Source organism: Sapajus apella, unplaced genomic scaffold (genome assembly GCF_009761245.1).
Source record: "Sapajus apella isolate SASKATOON/1434 unplaced genomic scaffold, GSC_monkey_1.0 scaffold6, whole genome shotgun sequence".
Taxonomy (NCBI): domain Eukaryota; kingdom Metazoa; phylum Chordata; class Mammalia; order Primates; family Cebidae; genus Sapajus; species Sapajus apella.
In genome coordinates this window covers 62,873,983-62,893,424 of record NW_022436946.1, presented here as the reverse complement: position 1 = coordinate 62,893,424, position 19,442 = coordinate 62,873,983, and the positions used below count along the sequence as shown (strand labels likewise).

At 45.8% G+C, this 19,442-nt stretch overlaps 1 long non-coding RNA gene across 1 annotated transcript; it reads right to left on the bottom strand.

Annotated features, from left to right (window-relative positions):
* Positions 1 to 315: 315 nt before the first annotated feature.
* On the bottom strand, positions 316 to 19,135 carry LOC116549625. The gene is made up of 3 exons (XR_004267969.1): positions 19,125 to 19,135; positions 16,058 to 16,060; positions 316 to 460 (listed from the first exon to the last, which is right to left on the bottom strand). It is a non-coding gene; the product is annotated as an uncharacterized LOC116549625 (long non-coding RNA).
* Between the last annotated feature and the right edge of the window lie 307 nt (positions 19,136 to 19,442).

Here is a 19,442-nt window from a genome sequence, read left to right as displayed (position 1 = left end):
CCATGTTCCAGGCCTAGGCCTGTGCCCACTCCCAGTATTGGGCCCAACCCCAGCCATAACCCCAGCTTTACTCCAAACTGCATGTCACAGCCCCAGGCCCAGTGTCAGGCCCAGCCCCAGCCCTAGCCCTAGCTTTACCCCCAAATCCATATCCCAGGCCTAGCCCCAACCCCAGCTTTACCTCCATCCCCAGCTTACCCTCATCTCCATGGCCCAGTCCCACACCCATTCCCAGCCCCAGCCCCAGCTCCAGCCACAGCTTTACCTCCAAGTCCATGTCCAAGCCCCAGCCCCAGACCCAGGACCAAGCCCAGTCGCAGTTTTACCCCCTATTCCATGTCCTGGGCCCAGGCCCTTAATCCTACTGGGTGTTTTCTCTGTTGATTCCACAGCCTGGGGTTACTGAAATAGTCCTTTATTGAGCTGGATTTAGATACCTGGTTTTAACAACCTGGCCAAACTCGGCCAACTTAATTACCCTGTTTGCATTCATCACTTTATTTTATCCTCATGGTATGATGAACTTGACATTATTCATCTGGCCTTATTAACCTCCTTGCCCTACTCACCCAGTCTTCATGATTTTGCCTAACATTCCTGGCCTTACCGGACTGGCCATAACTTCCTGCCATTGTCCACGTGTTCTTACTCACCTGGATGTAATTTGCTGGCCTTAATCTCCAGGCCCAGCCCCAGCCCCAGCCCACCCCCATCTTTACCACAAACTCCATGTCCCAGCCCCAGAGGCAGCCTTAGCTTTACCTGCAAATCCATGGCCCAGGCCCAGGCCGGGGCCCTGGCCCAGCTCCAGGCCTAGCTTTACCCCCAACTCCATGTCCAAGTCCCAGGCCCAGGCCTGGGCCTGGCCCCACCCCATCACAAGCTTTACCCCCAATTCCATGGTCCAGGTCCAGGCCCAGGCCTAGGCCAATGTAAAGCAATAGCTCCAGATTTACCCCCAACTCTAGGTCCTGGTCCCAGCCCCAGCCCCAGCCCCAGCCCTGGCTTTAACCCAAGCTCCAAGACCCAGGACCAGGCCCATGCCCAGGCCCAGCCCTAGCCCCAGCCCCAGTCCCATCCCCAGCTTTACCCAAACTCCATGTCGCAGTCTCAGGCCCAGGGCCATTCCCATCCTCAGCTTTACCCCCAACTCCATGTCCAAGGCCAAGGCCCAGGCTCAGGCCAAGCCACAGCCCCAGATTTACCCCATCTCCATACCCCAGGCATAGCCCAATCCCCAGCTTTACCCCCAACTCCATTGCCAAGGGCCAGCCCGATTTACCCCCGGCTCCATTTCCCAGTCCGAGCCCCATCCCCAGCCGCAGCCACAGCTTTACCCACGACTCCCTGCCCCAGCCCCAGCCCCACCCCCAGGCCCAGGCCCAGGCCTAGTGCTAGCTTTACCTTCATCTCCACATCCCAGGATCTGGCTGTTAATCCTACCAGGTGGTTTCTCTGTTGGTTTCACAGCCTGGGGTTACTGAAATAGTCCCTTACTGAGCTGGATTTAGATACCTGGTTTTAACTACCTGTCTAAAGTCAGCCAACCTTTTTAACCTGTTGGCATTCATCACCTTATTTTATCTTCATGGTACGACGAACTTGATATTACCCATCTGGCCTTATTAACCTATTGCCCTACTTGCCCAGTCTTCATGACTTTGACTAAAAATCCTGGCCTTGCCGGACTGGCCATAACTCCCTGCCATTGTCTACATGTTCTTACTCACCTGGATATAATTGACTGGCCTCAATCTCCAGGCCCAGGCCCAGTTCCAGCCCTAGTTTTACCCGCAACTCCATGGCTCAGGCCCATCCCCATCCCCAGCCCCATCCCCAGCCCCAGCCCCGGCTCTAGCTTTAGCTCGAATTCCATGTCCCTGTCCCAGGCCCAGGCCTAGGCCCATCCCCAGGTTTATCCCCAACTCCATGTCCGAGGCTCAGGCCCTTAATCTGGCTGGATGGTTTCTCTGTTGATTTTATAGCCTGGGGTTACTGAAAGTCTTTATTGAGCTAGATTTAGATACCTGGCTTTAACAACCTGGCCAAACTCAGCCAAACTTATTAACCTGTTTGCATTCATCACCTTATTTTATCATCAAGGTATGACAAACTTGACATTATCCTTCTGGCCTTATTAACCTCCCTGCCCTACTCACCTAGTCTTCATGATTTTGCCTAAAATTCCTGGCCTCACCAGATTGGCCAGAACTTCCTGCCATTGTCCATGTGTTCTTACTCACCTGGATATAATTTGCTGGCCTCAATCTCCAGGCCCAGCCCCAGCCCCATCCCCATCCCCATCCCCATCTTTACCACAAACTTCATGTCCCAGCCCCAGATGCAGCCTTAGCTTTACCTGCAAATCCATGGCCCAGGCCCAGGCCCAGGCCCAGCTCCAGGCCTAACTTTACCCCCAACTCCATGTCCAAGGTCTGGGCCCAGCCCCACCCCATCACAAGATTTACCCCCAATTCCATGGTCCAGGCCCAGGCCTAGGCTAAGGCAAAGCAATAGCCCCAGATTTACCCCCACCTCCATATCCCAGGCGTAGCCTGATCACCAGCTTTACCGCGATCCCGAGCTTTACCACAAAATCCATTGCCCAGGCCCAGGCCCAGGCCAAGGCCCAGCCCCAGCTTTACCCCCAGCTCTCTGTCCCAGTCCCAGCCATAGCTTTACCCGCAACTCTGTGTAGCAGCCCCAGCCCCGGCCCTGGCCCGAGCCCTAGCCCTAGCTTTACCCTCATCTCCATGTTCCAGGCCCAGGCCGTTAATCCTACTGGGTGGTTTCTCTGTTGATTTCACAGCCTGGGGTTAATAAAATAGTCCCTTACTGAGCTGAATTTAGATACCCGGTTTCAACTACCTGGCCAAAGTCAGCCAACCTTTTTAACCTGTTGGCATTCATCACCTTATTTAATCCTCATGGTATGATGAACTGGACATTGCCCATCTGGCCTTATTAACCTATTTGCCCTACTTGCCCAGTCTCATGACTTTGCCTAAAATCCTGGCCTTACCGGACTGGCCATAACTTCCTGCCATTGTCCATGTGTTCTTACTAACCTGGATATAATGTGCTGGCCTCAATCTCCAGGCCCAGGCCCAGCCCAATCTTTACCCCAACCTCCATGTCCCAGCCCCAGCCCCAGGCCCAGCCCTAGCTTTAGCCCCAACTCTATGTCCCAGTCCCAGGCCCAGCCCAAAACCCAGGCCCAGCCCCAGCCCCAGATTTACCCCCAACTCCATGTCCCAGGCCCAGGCCCCGGCCAGAATCCAGGCCCAGCCCCATCCCTAGCTTTAACCCCAACTCCATGTTGGAGGTCCAGGCCCAGGACAAAACCCTGGCTCAGCCCCAGACCTAGCCTAATCCCACCTTCATGGTCCAGACCCAGGCCCAAACCTAGGCCCAGCCCCAGATTTACCCCCAACTCCATGTCCTAGGCCCAGGACCAGGCCAAGGCCAAGGCCCAGGCCTAGCCCTAGCTTTGTCCCAACTTTATGTCCCAGGCCCAGGCCAAGCTTTACCCCAAAATCCATGTCCCAGACCCGGGCCCAGCCCCAGCCCCAAGTCTACCCGCAACTCCACGTCCCAGATCCAGGCCCAGACCCAGGGCAAGGCTAAGGCCCTGCCTCAGCCCTAGCTCTATCCCCAACTCCATGGCCCAGGCCCAGGCCCAGGCCCAACCCCAGCCCTAGCCCTAGCTTTACCCCTAACTCCATGTCACAGGCCTGGACCAAGGCCCACGCCCAGCCCCAGCCCCAGTCATAGCTTTACTCCCAACTCCATGGCCAAGGACCAGGCCCAGTCCAAGCCCTAGCTCCAGCTCTAGCTTTACCCCCAACCCCATTTCCCAGTTCCAGGCCCAGGCCTACCCCCAGGCCCATCCTCAGCTTTACCCCTAACTCCATGTCCCAGGCCTAGGCACAGCACCATCCCCAGTTTTACCCCCAACTCCATGTCCCATCCCCATTCCCATCCCCATCCCTGTCCCTATCCCCATCCCCATCCCCATCCCATCTTTACCACCAACTCCATGGTCCAGGCCCGGGCCCAGCCCATCTCAGCTTTATCCCCAATTCCATGGCCCAGCCCCATTCCCATCCCCATCCCCATCCCTATCCCCATCCCCATCCCCATCCCATCTTTACCACCAACTCCATGGTCCAGGCCTGGGCCCAGCCCATCTCAGCTTTATCCCCAACTCCATGGCCCAGCCCCAACTCCAGCCCCATTACCCAATGATATCTTGGGTCACCATTTGGCTGGCTTAGAGAATTGCCTTTAATCTGACTGGGTGTTTCCCTCATTGATTTCCTGGCCTGGGAATACTCTTCTATTCTGCTGGATTTAAACACCTGGTTTTAACAACCTGACTGCACTCTGCAGAACTTACTAAGCTCATTGGCTTTATTATTTTATCTTATCTTATCCTCATGGTATTATGAACCTGGCATTATCTGTCTTTATTGATGTCCTGGCTATACTCACCAAGTCTTAATTTCCTGGCCTAAAAGTCCTTCCCTTACCCACCTGACCATTACTTTCCCCTCACCATTGTCCACCTGTTCTTACTCACCTGGCTTTAACTTGCTGGCCTCAATCTCTGGTCAAGGCCTACCTTAGCTGATCTTGTCCATGAGGCCCTATTCAGCTGCATAACTGACTCCTTGGCTTTATGCAGCACATTTTACATCCCTGGCCAGACCCCATTATCCTTCCCCACCTAGTCTAACCCTATGGGACTTGACCTCACGGCCCTAGCTACTTGGGATTAGCCACCTTGTAGTCCCACCTAGCCTAACCCTGTGGGACTTAACCTCATGGCCCTAACAACTTGGATTAGCCACCTTGTTTTCCCACCTAGTCTTACCAAGCATCTGTGACCCATATGGGCTCTACACTTGGTTAACACAACTGTCCTTAGCCTTTTGGTTTTACCTACCAGGACTAAAAACATTGGATTTACTTCCCTAGTTTTTCACCTCTGGTCTTATCATCCCCTGTGCTTTTATTCCCTAGCTTTACCCCCCAGCTACATGCCCTCATCCCAGACACCTTGCATTACCCATGTAGCCTTAACCTCATGGCCTGACCAACATAGCTTACAATCTAGCATCCCCACCTTGCCTTCAGCTTTTGGTTTTACTCATATGGACTTAACCTCCTGGCCTAATCTGCCTAGCTTTAACCTCTAAGTATTGACCAAGTGGAGTTAGCCACCTAGCTCTATTCAGGGAAACCTTAACTTACTGACTTTAGCCACCCAGACTTTTCAATTGCTTGGCTTCCTGACTAGTCTTAAACTCATGGATCTGTTAACTTAGATTTCCCTACGTGCCTTATGAACCTCCTGGCCTTACTATCCAGTATGAATCTCCTGGCCTTATGCACCTAGTGCTGTGATTTCCAGTGGGAGCCACCATGCCCTGCCTGAACACCTGGTTTTAACAACCTGACCGCACTCAGCAGAACTTCCTAAGCTCATTGGCTTCCTCATGTCACCTTAGCCTCATGGTATTATGAACCTGGTATTATCTATCTTGCTTTGTTAACCCCCGGTGTCATACTCACTGAGTTTTAATTTCATGGCCTAATCATTCTGCCCTTACTCACTTGGGCAAAACTTCCCTTGCTCACCATTATCCACTTGTTCTTACTCACCTGGCTTCAATTTGCTGCCCTTGATCTCTGTTCAAGTCCTACGTGATATTGCCCATAAGGCCTTACTCCACTGCCGTTATGCCTCATCTTATTTTACGGCCCCAGCCACGCCCTGTTACCCTTACCCACCTGGCCTAACCCTATGGATCTTAACCCCATGCCCCTAAAAACCTGGATTAAGCAACCTAGTGTTCCCACATAGTCTTACCAACCTTACATGACCCACATGGCCTCCACACTGGGTTTACACAAGTGTCTGTAAACTGCTGGTTTTATCTACCAGGTCTAAACCACTGGATTTACCTCTCTAGGTTTACTTCCCTGGACTTACCCCTTTGCCCTTATTCCCCAGACTTACCTCCACCCCACCCCCAGACTTAGACACCTCCAATTAGCCACCTGGACTTACCCACCTGGTCTTAACCTCATGGCCTCATTCACCTAGATGATCAATGTAGCTTACCAACATGGCAATCCCACCTGTCCTTAACCTTTTGTTCCAACTCACATGGCCTTAACCACCTGACCTAGCTTTAACCTCTTACTATTACCCAGGTGGAGTTATCTACCTAGATATATTTAGGGAGGCCTTAACTTACTGGCCTCACCCACCCCACCTTTTCAATCTCTTGGCTTCCCGACCCAGTCTTAACCTTGTGGTTTTGCCAGCTTAGGTTTAACTACCTGCCTTATAAACCTCCTGGCCTGTTGCATTCAGTATGAATCCCCTGGCGTTATGCACCTGCCTTACCCACCTGTCCATACCCCACTGGTGTAAAGGTCATGTCTTTTTTTTTTTTTTGGAGACGGAGTTTCGCTCTTGTTACCCAGGCTGGAGTGCAATGGCGCGATCTCGGCTCACCGCAACGTCTGCCTCCTGGGTTCGAGCAATTCTCCTGCCTCAACCTCCTGAGTAGCTGGGACTACAGGCACGTGCCACCATGCCCAGCTAATTTTTTGTAGTTTTAGTAGAGATGGGGTTTCACCATGTTGACCAGGATGGTCTCGATCTCTTGACCTCGTGATCCACCCGCCTCGGCCTCCCAAAGTGCTGGGATTACAGGCGTGAGCCACCGCGCCCTGCAAAGGTCATGCCTTAACCAACCAGTAGTACCCAACTGATCTTACCTTCATAACCTTTCAGTTGCTAGTCACAATTCATCTCATTTTCTGATCTTTTCTATTCTACCGCTACTGGCCTCAAGCAGGTATCATTATCCTCTGGCCTTACCCCTGGTCTTAGTTTACTGGCTTTTTACTTATTGTTCTTAATGCACAGCCTTATCTACCTGGCCTTAGCTACTAGTCCTTTGCACCCTGGCCCTGATTCTTTGGCCTTACTCATCTATTTTCATACTCCTGTCCTTGTGCACCTGTCCCTACTTACCTGGGTTTATAAAACTGGCCTTACCATCTTTCCATTTAATGTCCTGGATGTGACCTCCTAGCCTTCCCCACTAAGGCGTACACACCTAGTGTCAGCTACCTAGCTTTACATAGCTAGCATTAGGTACCCAAGCTTGTTTCCTGCATTAAACTTCTGATGTTCACATGCTTGCCTTGGGTACACAGTATTGAACTCTGGCTTTGCACTGGGTCTTAATGTTTTTGCCTTGTCAATCCCCAGGCCTTACTCATCAGATACCATCTTCATGGTTTCTACAATCTGGCCTTCAATATTGGCTTCATTAACCTCCTGGCCTCACACTAGTAATGTGTGGCCTAACATGGATTTCTCCATCTATCCTTAATTTTTTGGTCTTCCCCTGTGACTTTATACTACACTGAACCCCAGGGCTTCAGCTTCATGGATTTATCTTTTTTTGTCTTACCTACCTGGACATGTCCACCTGGATTTACCACTTTGGACTTTACCTCCTGAGTTAGCCAATTTGCCCTTATTAATTTTATGGCCTTATCCACATTGGTCTTAATTTCCTGGCCTTAAAAAATGGGCTTAGCCATCTGCCCATAACCTCTTGATTTCAGGTGTTAGGGCTTATACCTCTGCCCCTGACTACATCCTTGATTCTCTAAGTCATAACTGCTTCTTAGAAGGCTGCAGTGATTTGGTCACTGGAAGTAACCACAGCTTCAGCATTGCTCCAAAGACCTAGGTGTCCTCCCTGTTGTTGCTGGAGTCCTCTGCCTGACAGTGACCTTTTTGTCTTTTTATGATGTTATTTTGCAGAATCCTGTAACAAAGACAATTTTTGTAAAAAAGTTTGCTTTACGATTTTTGAAGATGTTGTTAATTAATGTTATTTTCTGCAAGTTTGTCTAATTGAATGCAGTAGACAACGTTTGTTTTGAGGTAAGGTTTTGCTCTGTCACCTCATGGAGTATAGTCGTACAATCTTGGCTCTCTGCAGCGTCGCTCACCTGGGCTCAAGCAATCCTCCCATTTCAGCCTCCTGAGTAGCTGGGAGCATAGGCATGCGCAACCCTGCCTGGCTAATTTTTGTATTTTTGGTAGAGACACAGTTTAGCCATATTACCCAGGCTGGTCTCAAACTCGGAGCTGAAACCATCCACCTGCCTCCCAAAGTGATAGGATTACAAGCGTGAGCCACTGTGTCCCACTGAGAAGTAAGTGTTTATATACCAAGCCTTAGTCCTGGAAACGGTAAGTAAGCCTGTTTTGGAACTATGTCTACTGATATATGTTTTAAGTTTGATGTATTTATGTATTTGATGATGTTGTAGCCTCTTGTTCACTATGGAAACTAGCACTGGAGGAGTTTCCTTGCTCTGGGAACCCTTATGGGTGATGTTGGGGCCTCATAACATTTAGGAGACATCTGCAGATGCATACCAGTAGCTGTGTTTATTCTTTCTATGTTATATATACTATTTGCAAAAGTTCAGAAAATGAGGAGAAAGGTACAGAATAAAAGATCACTTGCTTTCCTTCCCCTGAATGATAATAAATAGCTCACCAATGCTGTGGACTTTTCCAGGAGGATCCTGTGTGGCCAGTGACAGCAATGCCATTTAAAATGAAAGAAGGATCCACCCGGGGCCTCGGTGCACAGCTCATTCAAAGTGGGTGTCTTCTTTGTCAATGAATCTTCTCTGCAGCGGATCTTAAGGAATTGATATTTTTCTTTTCCTTGATGAATCTGAGGAGGAAGTGAATTGGAGAGGTTAAAGTCACAGCTAGTCAATGATCCTGTAATTTGCAGAAATTTCATTTTAGACCTGAAAGTGCCACTGCCATGTGTATCTTTGTGTGTGTCTGTGCTTTTTCAGGTAAACTCTTAGAACTGCTGGATTGAAAGAACACACATATTGGAAGCACTGACATGCAGTGCCTCGCCCATTGTGAGACTGCATTGGTATCATAGTACATTCTGTTATAATATTGGGGGGTAAAAGATCAGCCTGTGGACAAGCTTCTTTCCTAAGAAGAATTGGCTTGCAGAAGGCCAGGCGAAGTCATTGTGAGTGCTCCGAGCCATCTCATCCAACTCACATGTGTCAGGCAGACTAGGAGCCCAATGGCCTTGAAGTGTTAACGGTTTTAAGCTCTGTTAACACTTCTTAAAGTGTTAACACTTTAGCCCCTCCTAAGTGATTTCTTGACTTTGGGGAGATTTGAAAGTTTTGACCAGGTGCCCCATCTGGTCTTCTGCCACGTCTGTGCCCCTGCTTATCCATTCTTTTCTGCCTGGCACTTGTGTGGAAACCAAAGCTGGGTATGTACCTACGGCCACCACTGTCCACATGAAATCAGGTGCACATGCTTCCTTGGGCCCTTTCCCAAGTCCTGGTTGGATCTCTTCCCTCAGGCAGAGAAGAGAGGCTTCGAGGATGTGACTTCATGATCTGAGTGAGGTCTTGGCCTTCGAGGAGCTTCTGGTGCCTTGCAGAGGTCAGGAGCTGCAGGCCCAGCGAAGTGCAGTCCACGCTGCACTCTGCTGGGCCTGCAGAGTGGCTAGAGAGATCTGTGCTGCACAGATCTCTCTGGCCATTTTGTCCCCCTGGACTTTAATCTCCAGGCCATGGGCAGCCCTCCCTATGTGCTACCTTCATGGGGGAGTTGGGGGTGGCGTGGTGGATCCTGCTTTTCTGCTGAGGCTGATCCTTGATCCTTCACTGCTTATTTTCCAAGGATAGAGATTACATTTAAAGAGTCCTCTTGGGATGAAGGTACACTATTTTTGAACTTCTTATCTTGATCTGTAGCATTCACTGATTGCTTGAGAGAAATTCTGTTTCAGTGTAACTACTTGACCATTTAACATTTTCAGAAATTTCAAAGAACATCTTCTATTCAAGTCATGAAGGTAAAATAATAATGAAAAAGATCACCACTGTGTTTCCTTGGAAATGACAGTCTCACCTGGTGTTGATTTTGAACTCCTCCATTACCTAGATCTACCCAAGTAAGCTTTCTTCTGATGATATGCTGGTTATCTCCTTTGAAATTCTTATAACAAATCTGTGCTTAAACCTATAGTGAATTCAATTGTGAACCAAAGTTCAAATTGAGGGAGCAGGAAATAAAATCCTCTGGCATGAATTCCTTGCATTGTGGGGAAACTGTTCCCCATATCTCATCTTTCTTTTTGTTTATCCAGAGTGTTTCTGCAGCCTCAGTTGTTGGTCATGGCTGTTCTGCTTCTTTCTGAGCATTGGGACAGGTCAGCTGTGCTCCCGAGGTCAGTGGGCAGTGACTGCCTCAGACCCTGTGTCTCACCTTGTAGTGCCCTCTTGCTTCCTGTCAGGCACCAGGACCCCTGCCCAAGCACTCCATCTCATCTGACTTCCAGCTCAAAAGCTGAAATGTTAAACTTACTTTAAAACAGTAAGTGTTATGCTCATGTTGGTTGAACATTTTGAAGTTTATAAAGGTGCAGTGACATCCCCCCTCTGCTCCATTCCCTGTTCTCTACTACCGGAGCAGATAAGCACTGTTACTTTGGTGTGTTCATTCCAGAGGATTATTTTTAACAAAATTGAGGGTGTATGTGTTGGTTGAGTGTGTGTTACTCACTTCCCCAGTAGATGCTGTTCTGGGTGCCAGAGGGAGCATCTCACCCCCAAGTGCACTCTGTACGTGACCTGAAGATGCCTTGAGGTAGAAGCTGAGGTGCTATTGTCAGAACATCCACTGCCTGCCCTGAGCCATCGTGTTTCCTGATAAAAAATTACTGCTTCTCCTTGTGTTCTGGCCCCAAGTGCCCTCCACCTTTTGTGCTCTTCTGTCCCCATGTACTCAGGCACATGAGCTTGGGCTGTGCCTGGGCTGGTTTCACCAGCCTGTGCTGACTTCACCAGCAGATTCTTTTTATTTCTAGTCTAGGAGTTTTGAGCATGACTTTAGGGTATGTTCTAGCTCCTGTGAGCTGCTCGCTTTGGTTATTTATTAGTATTTCCTTAGATGAAGGGTCCAGTGGGCTCCTGCTGGTTGTCCCCACTGGAATGTCTTTTGATGTGTCTGTCTCATGCTCACAGGTACTTCCTATGCAGCACGCAGCCAACAGTTTATGTGCACAGGACCTGGCCATCATCACCGTCTGTGCTGGTTGCCCTGGATTAGTAAATAAAGTTCGAAAAGCTGGAGAGGCACTTCTTGAGTCATACTTTTTTTGAGACGGAATCTTGCTCTGTTGCCCAGGCGGAGTGCAGTGCCACAGTCTTGGCTCACTGCAATCTCTGTCTCCAGGTTCAAGTGATTCTCCTGCCTCAGCCTCCTGAGTATCTGGGAATACAGGCATGCATGCCATCATGCCGAGGTAAGGTTTTTTTTTTTTTTGTATTTTTAGTAGAGACGGGGTTTTGCCATGTTGGTTTGTTGGTTAGGCTGGTCTCGAACTTCAGATCTCATGATCTGCCCTCCCTAGCCTCCCAAAGTGCTGGGATTACAGGAGTGAGCCATCGTGTCCAGCTGTTGAGTCAGATCTTAAAGGTGAAACAGAAGCTGTCCAAGTTGAAAGCATGGGGAAAGCATAGGCCAGAGTAAGAATGGGCTGGCTTGGAGTGGAGACTCACAGTGTGTTGCTTTCTGTCTTTTTGTCTCCTCCACAAGGTCTCTTCAGTGTTGCTCTCCAGCCATCAGGACTGAAGCATTCAGAATCCTCCGGAGAATTCCAGAAAGGGTTCAGTCCCTGAAAAACCAGGATGATATCACCGTGCTGAGAAGATGCCAGAACTGCCTACTTCATCCCTTCTCTAGGGTTCCTGGGAAACTGGGTCCTCTTCTGCTCCTGCTGGGAACTTGGGCTGGATGTAGAGCAGCTTTTCATAAACCTGTTTGCCATTTATATGCCCTCTTTGGAGATTCAGATATTTTGTCCATTTTCAAAATCAGATTAAAATTTTTCCTCTAAAGTTATTTGGGCTTCTTATGTATTCTGGTTATTAATTTGTTGTCAGATAGATAGTTTGCCCTTTCTGGGTCCTAGACCTGGTTCTCCTAAAGTTTTTGCACATCACAGCCTCCCAGAAGCACATTCAGCTTAGGGATTGTTGTGTTTCTCTTCCTTCTTCTGCTGCTCCTGTGAGTAGTCCATTTCCAGATTTCTCCTGTGTCTATCAGGGTTCTCCAGTGAAACAGAGCCAATGAGAGATATATGAGATGTATAAAATATCTATTTCAAAGAATTAGTCTGTGTGATTGGGTGAGACTGGCACAGCTCAAATCTTGATGCTGATATCTTAAAACAGAATTCCTTGCTCCACAAACAGTATTTTTTGTTTTAAAAATCTTCACCCATTATGTGAGCCACACCAACATTATTGAGATAATGTGTGGTGTGTATCTATACATCTGTATACACACATACAAATACATTTGAAATTACTTATATGTAAACCAGTAAATAGTGTAAATAAGTGCCTAGCATTTGGGTAATCAAGAAATCTGCTATATACTCATGGAGTGGTTTCTGCCAATATTCCCGGTTACTTGGGGTGCTGAGGAGGGAGGATTGCTTGAGCCCAGGCGTTTGAGTCCAGGTTGGGCAACATAATGAGACCCTATCCCCCTCCCCCTTCTCTCTCTCTCTCTCTCTCTCTCTTATTCTGAGATGGAGTTTCACTCTGTCTCCCAGGCTGGAGTGCAGTAGTGTGATCTTGAACCCCTGCAGCCTCCACCTTCTAGATTCAAGTGATTCTCTGCCTCAGTCTCCCACGTAGCTGGAATTACAGGCATGTACCACTGTTCTAGCTAATTTTCTATTTTAGTAGAGACGGGATTTTCTCATGTTAGCCAGGCTGGTCTCGAGCTCCTGACTTCAAGTGATCTGCCCGCCTCGGCCTCCTAAAGTGCTGGGATTAGAGTTAGGAGCCACTGTGCCCCATCCTCCTTTCTGTTTTTTAAAAGCCACTATTTGCTGTGAGTATTACTGTTCTCATCATTATTTGCAAATCTTTTTGTTCTTCTATGAGTCTCCTGCTGTTCCTTGGTTCTGGTAGTCTGTAGTTACATAGAGGGAGGAAAAGATTTGAAAATAGTGTGAACATCTTTTTTTTTTAAAAAAAAAAATGTATTTTATTGCATTTTAGGTTCTGGGGTACATGTGAAGAACATGCAGGATTGTTGCATAGGTACATACATAGCAATGTGGTTTGCTGCCTCCATCCCCTATCACCTATATCTGGCATTTCTCCCCATGTTATCCCTCCACAACTCCCTACCCACCCCTGTACCTCCCCTAGTCCCCCTCACCCACAGACCCCAGTGTGTGAGGCTCCCCACTCTGTATCCATGTGTTCTCATTGTTCAACACCCTCCTATGAATGAGAACGTGTGGTGTTTGATTTTCTGTTCTTGTGTCAGTTTGCTGAGAATGATAGTTTCCAGGTTCATCCATGTCCCTACAAAGGACACAAACTCATCGTATTTTATGGCTGCATAGTATTCCATGGTGTATATGTGCCACATTTTCCCTGTCCAGTCTATCATCAATGGGCATTTGGGTTGGTTCCAAGTCTTTGCTATTGTAAATAGTGCTGCAATGAACATACATGCACGCATGTCTTATAATAGAAAGATTTACAGTCCTTTGGATATATACCCAGTAATGGGATTTCTGGGTCAAATGGAATTTCTATTTCTAAGTCTTTGAGGAATTACCACACAGTCTTCCGCAATGGTTGAACTACTTTACACTCCCAGCAACAGTGTTAACAGTGTTCCTATTTCTTTACATCCTCTCCAGCATCTGTTGTCTCCAGATTTTTTAATGATTGCCACTCTGACTGGCGTGAGATGGTATCTCAATGTGATTTTTGATTTGCATTTCTCTAATGACAAGTGATGATGAGTAGTTTTTCATATGTTTGTTGGCCTCATATATGTCTTCCTTTGAAAAGTGGCCTCATATATGTCTTCTTTTGAAGGGGTCCAGTTTCTGTTCATATCCTTTGCCCACTTTTGAATGGGTTTGTTTGTTTTTTTCTTCTAAATCTGTTTTAGTTCTTTGTAAATTCTGGATATTAGTCCTTTGTCAGATGGGTAGATTGCAAAAAATTTTTCCCATTCTGTTGGTTGCCAGTTCACTCTAATGGTAGTTTCTTTTGCTCTGCAGAAGCTCTGGAGATTAATTAGATCTGATTTGTCTATTTTGGCTTTTGTTGCCAATGCTTTTGGTGTTTTATTCATGAAGTCCTTGCCTATGTCTATGTCCTGAATGGTTTTACCTAGGTTTTCTTCTAGGGTTTTCGTGGTGTTAAGTCATGTTTAAGTCTTTAATCCCTCTGGTTTAATTTTAGTGTAAGGTGTCAGGAAGGGGTTCAGTTTCTGTTTTCTGTGCATGGCTAGCCAGTTTTCCCAAAAACATTTATTAAACAGGGAATCTTTTCCCCATTGCTTGTTTTTGTCGGGTTGTCAATGATCAGATGATTGTAAATGTGTGGTATTGCCCCTGAGGCCTCTGTTCTTTAGAAATATTCATACTATTTTCCATAGAGATTATACTAATCTACATATTTCTTTTTTTTTTTATAAGACAACCTCTTTTTTTATTTTTTATTATTTATTTATTTATTTAATTTAGATGGGGTGTTACCATATTGGTCAGACTGGTCTCGAACTCCTGACCTCAGGTGATCCACCCGCCTCGGCCTCCCAAAGTGCTGGGATTACAGGCGTGAGCCACCGCACCCGGCCTAATCTACATATTTCTAAAGGGATTGTACTAATCCACATATTTCTATAGAGATTGTACTAATCCACACTTCAACCAGCAATGTACAAGAGTTTTGTTTGCTCTGCGTCCTTGTCAATGTCTGCTATTTTCTATCTTTATGTAATAGGGACTCTGATGCAAATCAAAACCACAAAGAGATATACCACCTTACACCAGTAGAAATTGGTATTATAAAAAGTCAAAAAATAACAGATGCTGGCAAGTTTGCAGGGAAAAGGGAATTCTTATATACTGTTGGTGGGAGTGTAAATTAGTTCAGCCACTGTGGAAAGCAGTATGGTGATTTCTAAAAGAGCTAAAAGCAGAACTATTATTTGACTCCAAATGGTAGTTCTGAATGCTGGTTTTTCCTTTCCATGTTTATTGCTTCCTTCAGGAGCTGTTATAAGCGGGCCTGGTGGTGACAAAATCTCTCAGCATTTGTTCTACAATTTGGTATGTTTTGGCATTGCCTGGTACCAGTTTTTCCTTTCCATATTTATTGTTTCCTTCAGGAGCTCTTGTAAGCAGGCCCTGTGGTGATAAAATCTCTTAGCATTTGCTTGTCTATAAAGGATTTTGTTTCTCCTTCACTTATGAAGTTTAGTTTGACTGGATATGAACTTCTGGGCTAAAAATTCTTTTCTTTAAGAATGTTGAATATTGGCCCCCACTCTCCTCTGGCTTGTAGGGTTTCTGCAGAGAGATCCACTGTTAGTCTGATGGGCTTTCTTTTGTGGATAACCTGACCTTTCTCTCTGGCTGCCCTTAACATTTTTTCCCTCATTTCAACCTTGACAAATCTGATGATTATGTGTCTTCGGGTTTCTCTTCTTGAGGAATATGTTTGTAGTGTTCTCTGTATTTTCTGAATTTGAATGATGTCATGCTCTTGCTAGGTTGGGGAATTTCTCCTGGTTAATAACCTCAAGAGTGTTTTCCAAAGTGGTTCCATTCTCCCTGTCACTTTCAGGTATACCAATCAAATGTAGGTTTGGTCTTTTCACATAGTTCCACATTTCTTGAAGGCTTTGTTCATTTCTTTTCATTCTTTTTCTCTAATCTTGTCTTCATTTTTTATTTCATTAAGTTGATGTTTAATCTGTGGTTCTTTTTCTTCTGCTTCATTCAGCTATTGATACTTGTATTTGCTTCACAAAGTTCTTGTGCTATTTTTTCAGCTCCATCAGGTGGTTTATATTCTTCTCTAAACTGGTTATTCTAGTTAACAATTCCTCTAACCTTTTTACAACGTTCTTAGCTTCTTTGAATTGGGTTAGAACATGCTCCTTTAGCTCAGAGGAGTTTGTTATTACCCACCTTCTGAAGTCTACTCTGTCAATTTGTTAAACTCATTCTCCATCCAGTTTGTGTTTTATTGCTGGTGAGGAGTCTGATCCTTTGGAGGAGAAAAGGTGTTCTGGTTTTTGGCATTTACAACCATTTTGCACTGTTTTTTTTTCCCCTTATCTCTTGGATTTATCTATCTTTGGTCTTCAATGTTGGTGACCTTCGGATGGGGTTTCTATGTAGACATCCTTTCGGTTGATGTTGATGTTATTTTTTTCTGTTTGTTAGTTTTCCTTTTAACAGTCAGACTCCTCTGCTGCAGGTCTGCGGGAGTTTGTTGGACAACTACTCCAGACCCTGTTTGCCTGGGTGTCACCAGTAGAGGCTGCAGAAGTGCAAAGATTACCACCTGTTCATTCTTCTGGAAGCTTCTTCTCAGAAGGGCACCTGTCAGATGCCAGTGGAAGCTCCCCTGTCTGAGGTTGCTGTCAACCCCTGCTAGGAGGTGTCTCCCAGTCAGGAGGCATGTGGGTCACAGACCCACTTGAGAGGCAGTCTGTCCCATAGCAGAGCTTGAGTGCTGTGGTGGGAGATCTGTTGCTTTCCTCAGAGCTTGCAGGCAGAAACATTTATGTCTGTTGAAGCTGTATCCACAGCCGCCCCTTCCCCCACATGCTCTGTCCCAGAGAAATGGGAGTTTGAATGGTTCTGTGTCACTGGCATTCCATGCGCTACTGAGGTATGAAAAAAACTCCTGCAGCTAGCTTGGTGTCTGCTCAAGCAGCCTCCCAGTTTTGTGTTTCAGACCCTAGGCCCTGGTGACATAGGCATTCAAGGGATTCTCCTGGTGGGTGGGTTGCAAAGGCCCTGGAAAACATGTAGCATCTAGGCTGGAGGGCATCATTCTTCACAGTACAGTCCCTCATGGCTTCCCTTGGCTAGGGGAGGGAGTTCCCTGATCCCTTGTGCTTCGTGAATGAAGAGATGCCCCACCTTCCTTCTACTCACCCTCTGTGGGATGCACCCACTGTTTAACCATGCCCAGTGAGATGAGCCAGGTACCTCTGTTGTAAATGCAGAAATCACCCACCTTCTGTGTTGATCTTGCTGGGAGCTGCAGACTGGAGCTAGTTCTATTTGGCCATTTTGCCAGCCACCTCTTTCTCTAAGTTTTTATTGGGGTTAAAATACATATTACACAGTATGTATTATGTTAATTATTGTAAGTGTACATTTCAGTTTACATTCATATTTTTGTACAATCTTCATCGCCGTGATCCATTTCCAGAATGTTTTTCATCTTACAAAGCTGAAACAATACATTAATTAAACAATAGCTCCCCATTTACCCTTTTCCCAGGTCATGGCAACTCCCCTTTTTTTTTTTTTTCTGTAGTTATGAACTGATTACTCTAGGCCCCTCCTATAAGAGGAATCATAAAGTATTTGTCTATTTGTAACTGGCTTAATTCACTTAGCATAATGTCTTCAAGGTGCATCCAAGTTGTAGCATGTATTAGAATTTACTTCCTTGAGACTGAATAATATTCCCTTGTATGCTTGTACCACGTTTTGCTTATCCATTTATTCATCAATAGACACTTGGGTTATTTCTATGTTTTAGTTATTGAGAATAATACTGCTATGAACATGAGCGTGCAAATATCTCTCAGAGTCCCTACTTTCATTTTTTTAGTATACACCTAGAAATGGAATCACTGGATTACATGGTAACTCTTTTTTATTTTTCAAAGTGACTGCCATAATATTTTCCGCAGTGGCTGTACTATTTTGCTTTCTGAGCAGCAGTGCACAAGGGTTTCAATTATTCTACTTTATCTCTAACATTTGCTATTTTCTTTTTCTTTCTTTCTTTTTTTAATATTAACAACCCTAATGGAAGTGAAGTAGTATCTTGCAGTTTTGACTCATATTTCCCTAATGATTAATAATGTTGAACATCTTAACTATTTGTATGTCTTCTTTGGAGAAATGCCCATGCAAATCCTTTGTCCATTTTTGAATAAGGTTATTTGTTTTCTTTTATTGTTGTTGAGGTTTAGGAGTTCTGTATATATTCTGGATATTAATTCCATATTAGATACACAAGTTGCAAATATTTCATCTCATTGTGTGGGTTGCCCTTTTACTTTGTTAGTATAGTCTTTTGATTTAAAGACATTTTAAATTGTTCATGGGCAGTTTCCCTCAGCTTTGGCTTATGGAAGCTGATGGGCTTTTCCTTCCACTTACAGGAGGGCAAGGTGTTGCCAACAGCAGCCAGGCATCGAATGCTGGTAGCCTGCATCTGTGCCCTGCCACAGCACCCTGAGCCCACTATTTCTGCCACTGCCAGCCCAGCCAGAGATATAGGACATCAACTGTGTGGTGGTGGGAGATGGAGCTGTAGGCAAAACTTGCCAACTCATCAATGATTAGCTTTACAACTTGGAGAATATATCCCTGTTGTCTTTGACAATCACTATGCCAGTGTTATGGTAAGTGGGAAAGCTGTGAAGCCAGGTTTATGAGATACAGGTAAACAAGACAATTACACAGGTGGACAGATTATGACCCTCGCCCCCATTTCTATCCTCAAACAGATGTATTCTTAATTTGCATTTCCTTTGTGAGTCCTGCATCATTAGAAAATGTTCATGCCAAGTGGTGTCCTGCAGTGTGGCACCATTATCACAACACTCCCATCATAATCGTTGTGGGAACCAAACTTGATTTTCGGGAGAGAAAGACACGATTGAAATACTGAAGGAGAAGCAGCAGACTCCTATCACCTAATCACAGGATTTAGGTGCTGTAAAATACCAGGAGTGCTCAGCCAGGCCTCAAGATAGTGTTTGATGAAGCTATGCAAGCAGTTTTCTCCTGAACTCCCTTGAGGAAGAGGAACAGAAAATGTCTGCTGTTGTCAATATGTGAGTCCCTTATTCTTGATCTTGTCACTTGGAACTTTTGTTAAAAAGCAAGCAAAGTAAAACAAAATAAAACAAAACAAAAAACAAAAACAACAACAATAAAAAACCCCAAACACAAAAAAATACCTGTGGGTCCTTTGCATCCAGTACAGTTTTTGTTACAAATTAATTTTTCTGTAAAAGCATTTTGAATCAGTCAGTACTTTTAAGGCTTTGCTTGTCCTAAATGTAGGAGTTTAGATTCATATTCTACTAAAATGTAGTCCTAAAATGGAAAAAAAATCATGAATTTTGCTTATTTTTTTCTTTAGTTTTCTGTGCTTTTGGTGTCTTATCTAAGAAATTGTTCTAAATTCAATTCCTGGAAGCTTTTGTTCTACGTATTTTTAAAAGAGTTTTTATAGTTTTAGGTGTT